General features: G+C 39.1%; 1 protein-coding gene across 1 annotated transcript in view; it reads right to left on the bottom strand.

The window, feature by feature from the left end:
- Nucleotides 1–13,443, bottom strand: part of LOC100915994 (bile salt sulfotransferase-like) — a 42,500-nt gene extending 29,057 nt beyond the window's left edge. The window contains exons 1-2 of the mRNA XM_031950117.1: nucleotides 13,363–13,443; nucleotides 10,607–10,713 (exon numbers count right to left, since the gene is read on the bottom strand). The gene's annotated coding sequence lies outside the window, so the exon portion shown is untranslated. The remainder of the gene's footprint in view (nucleotides 1–10,606; nucleotides 10,714–13,362) is intronic.
- Nucleotides 13,444–16,814: the final 3,371 nt, after the last annotated feature.

The raw sequence follows: 16,814 nt of genomic DNA, 5'->3' as shown, positions 1-16,814 counted from the left end.
TGAACTCAGGCTGCCCCAACATGAATATGCTTTTAAGTGCTGAGTTAATATCGGAAGTGAGACCCTGCCTTATGCCTGAGGTCTGAGCTATACCACTGCTGCTGCTGCTGGCTTCTGAACATCTTTCTTTCCTTACTATAATCATCTATGAAAGACTTAGCAACTCAGGTCAATGATCCAGAGAACAGTACAATGATCCACAACAATTCCAAAGCACCAAAGCACTCATGATGAAAATGCAATCCACCTTCGTAAAGATCAACATTGAATATAGATTGAAGCACATCTTTTCTCTTTTATTTTCTTACTTTTACTTTTTGTAATGTGGTTGATGTGGAAATATGTTTTGCATGGCTTCATATGTATAATGAATGGTGGGGAAGGTGGAGAGGGAGAATTAATGTTAAAAATAAAATTAAACGATATAATATAAATTTCCAGCCTCTCTCCATACTCTCCAGGACCTCCTTATCCAGGAAGACAACTGTTATGTGCAGGTCTCCTTCTCATTCTGCCCTAGATCTGGATAGTGAGATCCGGTAATCCCAGTTATCACAGTACTTTGAGGAGAGTCTAGGGGTGCCCTGGAATGGGCCTAATAGTCCCTCTCCTCTGATGCATAGCCTCTGTGGTCAGCATGCAATGGTAGGAAGGCAGCCGAAGCAGATGCTATGACCTGTGGTCCCCAGGTTTGATCTGGCATTTCAGCTCTGGGTATTCCTCTGAAGGCTGGGCTAGACTCTAGAAATGAGATCCTGCTCTATTCCCCGGATCTAAGTCACACCAAGATTGTGTGTGTGTGTGTCTTTCTCCTTGTTAATTGTTAAAACAAACCAATAAATAACAACAACACAAACCAAAACTCTTTCCTTGTTAGCTATGTGCTCTCCTGAATCTATTTCATATTGACCACTCCTGGTGCCTATTTTACCTCTTCATTTTGTCTGTAACCTCTTCCAATAAATAAAGGTAGCTTTTGGCAAAGAGAAGACCTTGTGAATCCATCACATGTCCCTTTCACCTTGCGCCTCATATTTTGAACTAGGAATTGCTACTTTGATCCTATTATTTGGTGCCAAACCTTATTACTGGAGTATTTATGCTAAATACTCTATACTTCTTCCTTTCTCTTACACCACCCAGAGCCTCCTTTCCCTATATTTCTAAGCCAGTATGCATGTCCCCTTCTCAACTCATCCCGGGCCTGTGGCCTGGAACTGGGAACAAAACAGGCAGTTGGTACTTCTCCCCATTGAAGTGTCCCATTATGGATCTAGTAGAGTCCTGGGATGGGTCTGGGGCTTCCTCTAGTCAGGTGTATAGCATCTACTTGATCATTGGAGCACTCCATATGGGTGCTTCTGGCTCAACCTCATCTTCGGTAACCGCACCAGAAATAGAAAAAAAGAGCAGCAAGGTGGTACCATGGAGAATAGAACCAGGACCTGAATCTAGGAAGACTCCTCTCTCTGAATTCAAATCTGGCCTGAGACACTTACTAGTTGGGTGACCCTGGGTCACTTTACCTTGTTTGCCTCAGTTTCCTCAACTGTCAAATGAGCTGGAGAAGGAAATGACAAACTACTCCAGTATTCTTTTCAAGAAAATCCCAAACAGGGCCACAAAGAGTCCTACATGACTGAACAATGACAATAGTTTGAGGAAGGAGAAGGCATTAACCGCTGTGGGAAGTGAGAATCAACAACAACATCTGAACTGAGTCTGGGAGGGAGCTAAAGTTTTTTTTTTTTTTTAATTGATATCCTTTGTTTTTCTATCATCTGCATTTCTTTTTTTTTAAAATTCATTCCTCTCCAGTTACACATAAAAACAATTTTTAGCAGTTTTATTAATTAAATTTCAAATTCTCTGCTTTCCTCTCTCTCTTCCCTCCCCCCCTCACTGAGAAGGCAAGCAATTTGGTAAACATTATACATGTGCAGTCATGCAAAACATATTTCTATGTTTGTTATATTTGTATCACCTGCATTCCTAATATATCTCTTTCACGGCTAAATTAATTATATTATACATGTATAAAAATACATTATACAAAAACTTCTTAAACTGTGGGTCATGATCCTATATAGAGTCACATAACTGAAGTTGGGGGTCACAAAATTGTGATTTATTATCAGTAAATCTTTGATTTACATACATATTTTATGTATGTATGTATGTATGCATGTAAAAAAACTTTTTTATTTTATTTGTGTGTGTGTGTGTGTGTTGAGGCAGTTAGGGTTAAGTGATTTGCCCAGGGTCACATAGCTAGAAAGTGTTAAGTATCTGAGGCCAGATTTGAACCCAAGTCCTCCTGACTCCAGGCCTGGTGCTCTATCCACTACACCATCTAGTTGTCCCAAGGAAGTGATAATTTTTATAAAATTATTTATAATGTAGTAATAGAAGCGGGAATGAGTTCTACGTATGTGGTGAGGCTTCTCCTGTGTCAGGGAGAACATTGTCTGTGTGTGTGACTCAAGTGGGCAGAGTAGATATTTCCAGCCTCTTCTCCTTCCATCCTTGTCCAAGGTACACTCTCATTCTTTCCAGGAGGGAAGGCAGGAGGCTGGGGGCTTCCGATGTGAAAAGAGGTCCAGGGGTAAGAGATTTCTTTCTATGGCATGGGCAGCCTGGAGAGGGATGAAGACAGGACTGAGGGAGACCAGTTAGGAGGTTATTTTAATAATCCAGGTAAGAGATAATGAGGTCAGAATGAGGGGAGAGGTTCATGTGAATGTGGAAAGTGGGTAGAATAAAAGAAGTTGGAGAGATGAGTGGATTGGACAATGCTAAGATGTAGAAAGTGAGGGAGATTGAGAAAGCCAGCGTGATTGTTGGTAATCCTTCGATTGTTAGACTCCTCTTCCATTTGGAATGGTGGCAAAAATCCTGGACAAGAATCAGTATGTCAGGGCACCAGTCGGGACACTGTCCCCCTTCCTCTCTAGTCCTTGATTTTGTCCCTTGTAGAATGAGGAAACTGGACTAAGTGTTCACTCTAGCTCTGAAATTTTATGACCTAAGATTCTCTGTTCCATCTATTGCTGATTAGGTTAAAAGTCTGATAGAATTTTATCAGGTTTATGACCATAACTATATCGAGGCAGTGCTCCCACTCAGCTGGTCAAGCTTCCCCCCCCCCCCCAATTACTTACATAATAGAAGGAACCCATTTGTGCTTTGGTCCTTTGAGGGGAAACCTTGTACCATCCTCTGCCCCATAATAATAGTAATAATAGCTAGCATTTAATAGCATCTACTATGTGCCAGGCACTTTGTTAAATGCTTTACAAATATTATTTTATTTGATCTTCACAACCATCCTGGGAGATAGATGCTGGTACATCCTCATTTTACAGTTGAGGAAACTGAGGCAAGCAATGGTTAAGTGACTTGCCCAGGATCACACAGTAAGTAGTGTCTAAGGCAGAATTTGAACTCATTTCTTCCCGATTCCTAGCTTAATATTCTCTGCACTATGACGCCACCTAACGGCCCAGAAGGCTAGGCTTTCATTGGTCAGTATTCCCATTACAAATGCATAACTCAGTAAATATTACTTGATTCCAAAGCTCTTTACTGGGCATTCAGCATAATATAGGACCATTTTGTATCCCATTCAAAGGGATGTAGCTAATTTAAAGCCTTACTGTGAGACAGTCTCACTGTCCATTCTGGTCTTTGAACACAATGCTCTTATGAAGTTTTTGATCAAATTAAATCTTTCAAGACTCCTAGTGATGAGATCCTGGGTGGTTGGGTGGGTAAGCACTGGCAGAGAAAATCTGAAGTATGGGTAAGATTATGATGTGTCCTGAGGGCACTGATGGGATCAGCTCAGCTTTACAGTCTCAGCCATAGAGATCTTTGGAGGCCCCACCTCACTGTATCCAATCAGAAATCGGGAGTTGTGATGTCAAACCCTTGATGTTAAATTTCCCCTATAAATCTGCCCATGATCTTTGCTGAATCCCTCTCAGGGTTACCCTGTAGGGCATTCTACCTCATGGGGTCTTTCTTTTAGCTATAGCTAACTAACTCTTTTATGATGCTTAATTCCCCTATGGAGTTAGCTTGCCAATTAATGGTGTACTCTTACCTTATGGCATGTTCCCTTTCTCCTGGGTAATTGTGAATTCCACTGGGGAACTTGTCTTTCTCCTTGTTGATTGTTAAAACAAATCAATAAATAACAACAACAACACAAACCAAAACTCTTTCCTTGTTAGCTATGTGCTCTCCTGAATCTATTTCATATTGACCACTCCTGGTGCCTATTTTACCTCTTCATTTTGTCTGTAACCTCTTCCCATAAATAAAGGTAGCTTTTGACAAAGAGAAGACCTTGTGAATCCATCACATGTCCCTTTTACCTTGCACCTCATATTTTGAACTAGGAACTGCTACCTTGATCCTATTATTTGGTGCCAAACCTTATTACTGGAGTATTTATGCTAAAGAATGTCCCAGAGTTTAGAAAAATGTGATAGAGAAAGTGTAGATAGAATATTGAACTCAGAACCAGGCAGAAAAGGCCCAAGATTTGCCCTCCAACATTAACTAAGTACCTGGAGTTAAGTGACTTAACCACAGGAAGCCTCAGTTTTCTCATATCTCATATTTCTCATATGAGGAAATGAGGAAAATACTTGCTTTGTCTACCTCACAGGTAGACTGTGAGCTCCTTGAGAGGAAAAACTGTTTGGTTTTTTTTTTGGGGGGGGGCAGGTTTCTTTTTGTATCCCTGGTGCTTAGCACAGTGCCTGATCTAAAGCAAGAGCTTAATAAATGTTTACTGATTAAGATAATGAAATAAGGTATGAGAAGACATCTTGCAAAACTTAAAAGTTCTCCATAAATGCTAGCTATTATTGGTGAGTGATGAGTGCCTACATACATATGTACATACATGTACAACATTTGTGTGTTGCCTACATAGATTATATGTGTGTCGCCATTGGGCTTTTAAATGTAGTTTGCAGGAAGATAGGGATATAAATCTCTGGATTTTCTCTCACCCCCTTTTAAGAGATTTTTTTTTTTATTCTTGCCTGGAGGAAAGCAGATCATTGTAGTCATGAAGTTATCTTGCTGTGCTCTCCTTAGAGAAGGAATACTACTCCTCTAAATATTGCTAGGTTCAATCCACTCTTTTGATAGCTATCCCATAATGAGGAAGAAGCACCCCAAACTACTTCGGGGCTCCCTTCCCACCAAATATTAGTTACACAAAGATTAGCATGATAAGATGAATAGACCAATACTATGTCCCTGGCTGTACAGTATCTAAGTGGGCTCCAGTTACGAAAGCTGTCTCCTTTCTCCTCTTGATACAGGAACAAACTGAAACCACAGAATTTCTTTTTGAAACTTTGTTACTTTGATACTTTTATCAAAAAGTATCTTGTACAGAGCTACCTCGTATCGCTGCTGGTTACTGTATACATTCAGGAGGTCATGTCAATTTCAAGGGCCATCTCACATAAACTTGACCTTTGCTATGATAATCTGTAACTTTGCTAATGTACACAGGTAGCATCGTTAGCATCCCCGGGTTTAGGCTCCATCTTTTCCCTTGTTAAATGTGAATTCTATAGGAACTTAGTCCACTTGCTAAATGTCACATTTAAAGCTATGCTCCCTGACTTAAAAATGATATGAGCCTGTGAATTCATTCCAGATGACTCCCTTTTATGATGTTGGTGCCCTGTGTAAGAAGCAGCATGTTGGCTTAAGCCCTTTCCTACTCAAGAAAAGCTTCCCGTTTTTCTCCCTTCGCCCTGTAATTGGATTTTCCCTTCAAGCACCCAGGAAGGTTTGGAGTCAAGCCCATCATGGGCTCTTGACAGGCAGGGAACGCCTTGTTTCAGAATATCTGTAGTTCATTTCTCCCTGTCCGGGTCACTGGCTGAGGTAAATGACTACTGGAACTTTCAGTTTTCCCCACCCTTTCCTTTTATATGGTTTATAGCAAAAAATAAAGCAGTTCCCTTCCACACCCAAGAATTCACTCTTAGGCTGATTTTTATGAAACTGGAAAAAGCTTGGTCTCCAAAACCTTAAAAAGAAACATTTTGAATTTTTTTGGTAATACTGCCTGGTCTCAATACAACCTAGAGGACCAAGAAAAATGGCCTATTTGGGATCTCTTAATTATTACACTATTTTACAACTTAATCATTTTTGCCACTATGAAGGGAAATGAACTGAGAATCCATATGTCCAGGCTTTAATGTTCCTTTCACAAGATCTGATCCTGAAAGCAACAATGTGGGATGCTCCTAGCTAAATTTACTCCAGACAAGGGGAATGAAAAACAACCCAATCTTCTTGAGAATATCTTTCTCTCTATACCTGGAGCTTCTGCTCCCATCCTATCTGTATCTACTAAAACATATCAGGAAGCTTGCTGTCTCCTTCAATACCCTTTCTCTTATCCATCCAACTTTCCTTCTCATTGGTTTCCCAGATCCTACAGCAAGAGCCAGACTCAACAGTTTTCTAGCATTTCCCACTTCCTCCCATAGGAGGTGTAGGACCCTCTTCCTCCCTCCTCCTCAATCCCTTGATTCTGTTCTAAGATCTGCCCCTTGAGGGAAATAGTGGATCTTGGGTAGGGAACAATTAAGTTTGCCACCCCCTGCTCAATTTCTGATCTTTCCCAAGTTAAGGGACAACTTGGCTGTTATTCAGAACATCCCATTCAGTTAATTGAAAGTTTAAAACTGTAGTTCTCTAATTTGATTTTTTTGGGGGAGATGCTAATATCATTATCACCAATTGTTGTATGATTGAGTGTAGTATTCTTCTCTAAAATATAATGTTCTCTGGGAACAGGTTTCTTGGGGGACTTCTGGGAGCAGCCTTCCTTTCAATTCAATATAATAATCACCTCAAATGCAGCCAGGAGTTAAAATCCAGATCCTTTATTGTTTCCTTCAAAATAGCCCAGTTAGTTTTCTTAGAGGCCTATCTCTCTCCTTGGTTCTGAGAGCTCTTGCCACTAGTCCTTTGTTTCTTCCAGTTTCTGCCTCTTGCTCCCTCTGAATCCAAAGCCTCCAGCCAGCACAAAGGTGGAAGTTGGAATGAATCTGACTCTGCCTCTGAGAGTGGGCTTGTGGGCTTCTAACTTGTGAATCTCCTGGACTGAATCCTGACTTGTGAATCTCCCGAAGTACATCCTGGTTGAGGCTCCTAGCTTATATATGTTCTCTTAAAGGTGTGAACTCTAATAAGTACTAAGTATGTAAGCATTGTTTCTATCAATTCCAGTGACTTAGCACCTTCTTTCAAGTTCTGGTCCATAACAATTGAGGAGAAAAAGAAAATTTGGGATCTGGTTCAAAAGTTCAGGGTGACATGACTGAGCCCTCCTCAAGTACTAGATAAATCCCCTAGGATGGTAGCCATCCCATCTGCCAGTGAGATCCCCAAGTACTGATCCCTAATAGTATTATCAGGATAATGGAGATTGGGAGAGGAGAAATCTTATTATAACTTTCTTCTTGTCATATACGTTATATTAATAGATATATTGATGTCTATGATTGAATAGATAATATGTCATATTAATAGAAAATAAGCATCATGTGGATACTTCTAACTGTTAGAAGGCATGAAAAGGAGAATTAAGAAACAAGTAAATTATAAAAAGCTTAAAGAGATCCCTCAAGGAACTTGAAAAAGTTTTCAAGTTTTTTTTCAAGGTTGATTAGTGGAAGCTCTTAAGAAATATACTAACTGGGATACTTCCTTGGCTTCCTGTACAATCAGGAGATTAGTAAATTTAAAGCCTTGGAGAATTCAGAAAGGGAAATAACTAGAATCAACTGGAAGGGACCCTGAGTTGTACTCCCTACTTCAATATAAGTAAAACTTGAGGACCTTTCCAGTTGAACTCATAACTCTGGGATTAAACTTGTGTCATCTCTTACCCCTCCTCCCCCTCCAATAGAAACTCCAGAAAATTCCTGTGAATCCATAGAGGACTTCAAACTACTGTTTAGAAAGACTTCAACACTCCTACTATACAGGTGGATAGAAAGAAGTGAAATTCTATTTGCCCTCTTCCTCTTATGTCTCAGCCTTGCTACACTCATCTTTCATTTGCTTCAGAGCAATTATTTTCTCTCTCCCTGATTCAGAAACACTTCATCTGTGCCAACAAGGATAATATTACTTCTCTCCCTTCTTTTCTCTGATTTCTCAAGGTCATTTTCTCCCCCCCTCTCTACAAGTGTGAAGATAACTCTCAAGTCAAATCAGGAAACATGGTAGATAGGAGCTATCAAATAAACCTGACCTATGCTATGATCATCTGTAACCCCTGCCAATGCACACAACTATCATATTTAGCATCCCTTGTTTGGGTCTCTTTTCATAAAAAGTTTCACCTTCCCCCTTATCAATTGCGAATTTGTTAGGAAATTTGCCTGTTTGCTAAGTGTGGCAATAGAGCCTTTGACCTGAAAACAGTTTAAGGCTGTTAATTTATTCTGGACAACTCCCCTTTATGACTTCTTGTACCTCATCAATCACATATATCAAATAGCACATAAACCCATTTATCCTATTAGAAATCTTTTACAGATTAGAATATACCAAATTGTTACACAGTGTGAAAGATCACTCCCACTGGGATAATTCAGTTCCATTGAGATCATTTCCCAAGTTTCTAGGAAAGCAAGCTAGAAAAAAGGAACATGATAACATATGGGGTTCTCTATATATCAGAAGACTTTCTTTCCTGGAAGCCTTTCCCTAAAGAGAGCCTGAATTGCATCTATCCTCCTTGAGACCTGAAGCCCAAATTCTCCTCTTTCAAGCTTTGGCCAACTTCACTTCAGGTAGGCGGAATAGGCTAGTGCTTTGCATATGCAGTGACAGAAGATTATTAATATAATGACAGAAAATTGTTAATTCCAAATATTAATTTGCCTCTCCCTTTCTGATCTTCATTACGTCAGAGTTTCAGTAATGTCTTTATAAGTTAAACTGAACCTTATTCAGATATTTTACCTTGGAAAAAAGAAAAGGTGCTATACTCCATGAGCAAAGCGTACTTGCAGTAGCTCAAAAAAAAAAAATGAGATGTGCAAATTTGGAGTCATTTCCACACCTTACATTCATAGGGACTATTTGTATCTGACTTGTAGTAAAGTCCATATTTCATTGAGTTCACTGTACCTTGACTCCACCGTCATAATTTATTGATTCTCTTGGGAAAATGAGGGACAATCCCAGGGAGATGGGATTAGTAAATATATACAGGACTGCCATCTTCTACAGACTCAAAGTCTAAACAAGTTTTAAATGGAGTTACTCACAATGATTCACCACAAGTAGCTGACCACACAAGAGCAGTGGTAAAGCTGCTTTAGTAAAGAGTGATTTTAATGATAGAATTAAGAACTCATTGGAAGAAAAAGAAGGAAAAATGTGGGGAAGGTGAGGTGAGTGGGTGATGGTACGAATCCAGGGGGCCAGGGTCTGGGCTCAAGCTCCATTTTTCCATCTCTCCCTGTCTCATTCCTTACAAATTTCTCTTCTGTTCTCACCGTAATCTCCAGCTGCTCCTTCCCTGCTTTATTTCCCAAGCTACCATCACCCTTACTCTAGTCTTACTCTCTTCCCTTGTAAAGCTTTAACCTCAATTTCACCAGTTCATCCTTACAGTGCCGAACACCCTTGAATCTCCCTGGTCTTCTTGCTCTTCCTCGTCCATCCTTTTCAAACCATAAACATGGATAAGTCTTCTTATTTGTCTTCTTTCCTCCTTTTATGCTACTGAACACACAACCTTGCTGTTAAGGATTGATATCAACTAGGTTCTCACTCCCTTAACTCTTTTGTTTCTGCCTGCCTGACTCTATTATATTCCTCCTGTTGTTTGTCCTTTGATCTCAAAGCTGACCAAGACTGCACGAAGCAGTTGCCATGACTTGCAAATGAATTGGATTGAAGTGAGGGAGGGCTGTGCAAAGTTACCAGTATCACTCCTCCAGAGCCTTCTTGGGTCCAGTGGCAAGATGGGAGATCAGGACAAGTGGAGGTAGCCCTGGATACAGTGGGAGGTCTTGGTCTTTTTTAAGCTAAGGTCTTTCTAGGTCTCAATTTATCTGAGGCAACACCCATTTGGTGATTAAAGCAAGTCAGGGACCGCCAGATTGCTTAGAGAGATTACTTTTAGAGGGATAATAAAGACTTGGGAGAAGAATTGAGATTTAAATTTTGAACAAAGGATAGTATTGTAGCTTGGTAAATATTTCTTGAATTATTAATTCATTCATTAGTTCATCTCTTGATAGCACACTAGCTACCTCTAGCCCCAGCTGAAGATCTGGGGGAATGGTGGAGGAAGGCTATGAGTAGGGAATTATCATTCCTTTTGATAGGGCTTGTTCCTCCTCCACTGCTTTGACCCTTTTTTCCCCCTACCTGATTATTATACTCCTTCTAGCTTTTGTTCCAAACCTCCTTTTCTTTTTGATACTTTATTTTCTTCCCCATACATTACAATCCAGTTACATTCTTCACATGCTCTCCCCCTTCCATGCCTTTGCACTGACTGGCCCAGGCATAGAGCACTCTCCCCACTTACCTCTAGGTCTTCAGGTTTTTCTGGCTTCCTTTTGTGAGCAACCTATAGTATTGTATTTCTATATAAGGTCAATGACTTAGAGAAATCACATTAGCTGTCCCAGGTAGCTGTACAAAACAAAATATTGAGCCAGTGAATAAAATGGACCCCAAACAAGAAGTGGATTAAAGATAATTGCAAGTACTGAGTACATATGATTAACAAGTTAGTATTCACTTCTCCATACAAAATTTTTCAACGTGGGTTGTGTCATGAGGGAAGGGGAACTTAAAAAGAAGAACATGGGAATACCAAGAATTCTGTTAATCTCTTAATTTTGTCATCCCTTGCCAACTGCGGGGACAGGGAGGGATTGTGTACTCCAGCAGAGAAAAAAAAGGCTCATTCCTCTGTCTCCAGTTTCTTTTATTTTTAAATAAAGCTTTTTATTTTCAAAATATATGTGTAGATAGTTTTTAACAGTCATCTTTGCAAAACTTTATGTTCCAAATTTTTTTCTACCTCCCTGTAGAGAGCCACAGATAGTGGGGAAACTCTGGGTGAGGTATAAGACCCTTCAGCCCAGAGGGAATCTGCTAACAATGTCTGATTCAGCTCCCCATCTCTCTTACGGGCTCTCAGCCTTCCTGAGAGGTCAGGGGGTGGTGACAACCTGTGTTGTGATTGAAGCAGAGTGATACCAGGTAGAAGAGTGATACCAGGTGGCAAACTACATACAAATTGTTTCTGTGGTCCCACGTGCGCAGTATTTACTTAGCGCATGCCCAATGGTATGAGGATATAAAAAGGGGAAAGAACTGGGAATAAATGGATTCCATATTTCCACCATCCTCAGGAGTCCATCTCATCACTCCTTCACTAAGATGCTGTATTTTAATCATCCCAGATGGGGGCTCTAGAAAGCAGGACACAACACCTCCTTTCCCCCATCTCCTTCCCTAGAAGGCAAGTAATCCAATATAGGTTAAATGGTGCAATTCTTCTACACATAATTTCCACAATTATCTTGCTACACAAGAAAAATCAGATCAAAAATGGAAAAAAAAGAGAGAAAACAAAATGCAAGCAAACAACAACAACAACAAAAAATGAAAATACTATGTTGTGATCCCTACTCAGTTCCCACATCCCTCTCTCTGGGTGCAAATGGCTCTCTCCATCACAAGATCATTGGAAGTGGCCTGAATCACCTTTGCATCACCAGTATTTTGCAAGAACTGTAAAAAAACCAATTTACTTCATGCACTTCTGAGTCCTTTTTATCTCTGCAATATATTTATAACATTTTGAAATCTAGCTCAAATCTCACCTTCTATAGGAAGACTGGGAAAGACTTTCCCAGTCCCCTTCTTCTATTACTCTCTTCTCAGTAGTTTCCCTCTAAGATTGTCTTTTACTTTCTCTCTCTCTCTATATATTTTTTTTCTATGTATAAGTATTGGGGCATGCTTTTTCCTCTGTAAGAATCTGAACTCCTTGTGGGCAAGGGTCATGCTTTTGCCTTTCTTAGTATTCCCCCTCCTTCCACTTTGTAAATGCTTAAATTCTTCTTCACTCGTTTCCTTCAAGTTGTGTTTAAGCCATTTCTTTTTTCTCATTTCAGAACCTCATTTCATATTTTACTAACAAAACAAAACAAAGCAACAATTGAAACCATTTGTCTCAACTGGCTGCTATACCTGCCTCTTCCCCTTATCCTTTACATTCTTTGTGAAAACTCCACTTCTGAATCCATCACCCAGTGGAAGTGCTCTTTCCAAATTTTCCAATAATGCAATGACATAAGTTGTGTCCCATATGACAGTTGACCACCATCGCTTCCCACTTAACCTAATTTTGTTCTCTCCTGATTCTTCTCTGATCTGGTAGACCTTGAACGTTAATCATTTTGTGCCATTCTAGATATGTGAGTATGTAAACCTAGGAGTATACTGGTAAATGATTAATAATTGGCTCTCTGGTGTAGGGGGTGGGGAGGAATAATGTGGTCATACTCTTAAGTTTGAACTGTATTCTTTCTTTGAATACTGAACTGTATTTAATTTTTTTTAATTACATGAAAACAAAACATTTCAACATTCTTTAGAAAAAATTTTACTTCTATATTCTCTTTCTCCCCCTTACCTTCTTGAGAAGGCAAGCAATTTGATTTAGGGTTACACATACAGAGTCAGGCAAAACATTTCCATATCAGCCATGTTGTAAAAGAAATGCAGATCAAAAATCCCCCAAGATTAATATAGAGAGTAAAAAAGGGTTTGCTTCCCAGCATGACCTGTTTTTGAAAGAGCCATACTAAACTCTTAGTGAGCACCATTTTTCTTTGTAGATGCTATTCTCAAGCTCTCCCTTTAGTAATTCTGTAATGGCAGAATGTGCTGGGGAATTGAAGTCCAGTTTACTTAACTATAGTTTTCAGATTCCCTTCTCATGGATATTTGTCCTTCTACATTCCGGCAAGTCCTCTCTCATTTACTCAGAGATCACCGACAGTGGCTCAGCTATCACCTTTTCCAGTTCTTTCAGTAACCAAGATGTTGCGTTTAAATTATATGAACATTTTTCTATAACTTCCTTAAGTCTAGACAATCAACAAAATAATAAGCCAAGCCCCTGATTTTCAGCATTTGCCAATTTTTGAGGAGGAAATGCCCACATTGAAAATTTAATAATCTTGTGTTCCTATTCAATTGGCTTCAATACACCCCTGGGTATATGCCAGAACTGTGCCCTGGACCCTCATCATACATACTCACCTATTGATGAGGTCCAACAAGTGATGAAGGTGAGGAGCTGTCTAGAATGAATTCACAGGTTCAACTGCTCCCCAGAGCAGAAGGCAAAGCTTTATTTTAATGCTTAGTAAGTGGGTAGAGAGATAAGATAACTGTATCAGTACAAGATAATCCAAAGGGTCAGCTTGGCCTCAGGGGTGTTCACTTAGATAATGAGTTGCTATCAGAGACACTGTCTTGCTGGACACTATATCACTACGGGAAGCTGTCAGGGGTTGAACTGTCATTTTTATGTAGCTAAATCCACATACCTAAATAATCTATATCTCCAACTCATGCTGGATCTCTCCACCCAGATGTCTTAAAGAAATCTCAAACTCAACCTGTCTCCCAAAGAGCTCATTCTTTCTCTCTAAATTCATTCCTCCAACTTAGTTATTTTTAATTTTCTAATTGCCCGGACTCACACCTTAGGTATCATCCTCAACTTTCTGCTCCAACAGCTAGAATCTTGTTGATTTTAGCCCCATGATTGCTATTGTTTATCCCTTCTCTTTTCACATAGTCATCATCTTAATTCAGGCCTTTATAACCTCTTTATTATTATTATAGCTTTTTATTTACAAGATATATGCATAGGTAATTTTTCAGCATTGACAGTTGCAAATCCAACCAACCAGATGGCAGGTTGACCAATACATGTATAACCTCTATTTTAAAATTGTCTTATTTTTAACTTTAAATGATCTTATTTTTATTAATACCCTTGTTTTTACATACCATGTATTTTTTAGTACGTCCTTCCACTTTCCCTTACCTAGTGAACCATCCCTTGTGCTAAAGATTTATAAAAGAAAGAAAAAAATTTCAGCAAAATCAACCAATATATCAACTCTGTCAGCATATAAAACTGCCTATTCATAATGTCTTGCCTTTGCAGTTAAGGGAAGGATGTACATTTTCCCCATTTCTCTGGAGTCAAACTTGGTCATTACAATTACACATTGAACATTTTCTTTTTGTAGCTGTTCTTTCAGTTTAGATTGTTGAGACAATGCATTTTTTTTTTTTTTTTTTTTTTTTTTGCTGGTTTTGATTACTTCTCTTTACATAAATGTATATCAGGATAATGACCCCTCTGCCACTTTCCTAACTCACCACTTAAAAGCTGCAGGTTTTGTTACCAAGGGTTAGCTAAAAAAACAGTTTAATCTGTTTATACTTTTTCCCTTTGGGGTTAAGTGCACTTTCCTTGGGGTTAAGTGACTTTCCCAGAGTCACACAGCTAAGAGGTGTTAAGTGTCTGAGGCCACGTTTGAACTCTGATCCTCCTGACCTCAGGGTTGGTGCTCTATCCATTGCACCACTTAGCTGCCTCCTGTTTATATTTCTAAAACTATAAATCACAAGCACCTACTGGTGCATTTCTCTTTAACTTTCAGCCCCTAAATACAATTAATTCAAAGGAAAGATATTTATTGACGTGGCATAATAGGGCCAGTAGATTAAAAAAAACACCTCTACCATTCCCCCCCAAAACCCTGTGGAAACACTCTTTTCAGTCTTATCAGGGATATTTTGAGCAAAATTTCCCCCCACCCCTCCCTTTGACAGTTCTCTTAATATAACTTTATTGATTTTGCTCATGCAAAAATTTCATAGTTTCTTGTAACCAAAAGAAATTTTTGAAAATCTCTTCTATTTGATTGAGAATTTCCTGCCTATTAGCTATAAAAGCTACCTGACTTCCTTCTTTTCTTGTCTACTTTTTTTTTTTAAAGATCATCACATATCTTACTTGTACTTAGGATAGATTCCTACTTTATTTCCTTGCCTTCAGCCTCTTCCTCCCCCAATTCAACCTCTACAAAGCTACCAAATGGATATTTCTAAAGCAAAGGTCTATCCATGTTGCTCATGAAGATTTAATGGCTCTCAATTATTGTCTCTAGGAAAAAATGCAAAATCCTACTTTTGACAATATTGTTCCAGTCTTTCTAGCATAATCTCATCTTTTCTACATTTCAGTCAAACTTTCCAACTTGCTGCTTCCCATATGTGATATTTCGTCTTCCACCACCATCCTTTGCACAGGTTGGATCTCCCATGCCCTTTTCACTTTTATCTTTTATCATCCCTCTCTTCCTTCAAAGCTTAGCTCAAGGATCCATTCCTACAAGAGGCCTTCTTGCTTCCCTGAGTCATCAGTACTAATTATTGCCAATTTTGTCTCTACATATCTGTGCCTATATTATCTCCCCCAAGTAGAACGTAAGCTCTTTGAGGGTAGGGACTATTTTTTGTGTGTTTGACTCCTTAGTATCTAGCAGAAAGCCTGACTTATCTATATGTGCTTAATAAACAATTATTGAATTGAATCTTTGAATTGAGGTTATGTTTGCAAGGAGCCAGCTGGTAGATAAAGAGTCTCAGAAGCCCTTTGCAGATTTAGGAGATGGTGGTCCAGCTTTAATGAGCCTGCCTTCTCAGCAACAAGGATTCCTCTTCTCTCTTATGTTTTTTTCCTTTCAAAGGTGACCCAAGCAAGCATTTAACTTGATTTCCTTTCTAAAATGTTGGTGGGGGAAGGCCTAGAGGTCAGATGATCAAAGCAAAGACGATGTCATTCTTATACAAGCTCCTTATCATATTTGATTAAGGGAAATCTCAATCTTGGTTGATCTCTGGGATCAGCATCATGAGCTGGGAAGTTCAACAGGGACGCTTCATTTGATAAATCAGTCTCTACTTCCTTTGGAAGGATCTTACAGGATTCTTTGAATGATATGCGACTGCTTCACTTTGAGCAAACCTCTCACACAAAATAGAGACTGAAGATGCTGATCAATTAGGGTACAGTGATTTACTTTACAAAATGCTCACCTGGAAAGTTCTTTTGTGGGAGATTCGGTATTAAAGATTCAGGCTTTAGGCAAGGGGTGAACTAGATTGTCTCCAAGATGCTTCCAACTTTACAATTCAAGTATGTTGTCAATTAAGGATTAATAGACTAAATTCAATATGGGGAAATTTTTCTCTATCAGCTGACATATATTTGTCTCTGAGAACGCCTGAATGTAGCTCATTTCTAGTTCACCCACAGGGGTACTCAGTTCATCCTATCAGTTGCCACCCCAACCACTTAAGAAGAAGCAAGTTCTCAATAAACATTTGACTATAAATCATTTTTTGAAAAATAGATTTTTATTGATGTGTCATCTTTGTATCATTGAATTTCTCCCAGGATGTTTTCCTTTACCCTCCCAGAGAACAATCTCTCATATATATTTTCCTTTCTCTTTGACTAGTCTCTACCTTTCTGCAATTGAATTTTTTAAAAATCAAAATAAATTGCAAAGTCCTCAATACATGAATCAATAGTTCAGTAAAACAAATCCCCACACAATATGTCTGTTTGTGCATTCTAAGTTTATGTCCTTACAGATTCAATTTAAGTATAGAAATCTATCTCA

The sequence above is a fragment of the Sarcophilus harrisii genome, chromosome 2 (assembly GCF_902635505.1).
Source record: "Sarcophilus harrisii chromosome 2, mSarHar1.11, whole genome shotgun sequence".
NCBI lineage: Eukaryota > Metazoa > Chordata > Mammalia > Dasyuromorphia > Dasyuridae > Sarcophilus > Sarcophilus harrisii.
The sequence above is the reverse complement of the archived record's forward strand: the minus strand, read 5'-3'. Positions and strand labels throughout refer to the sequence as shown.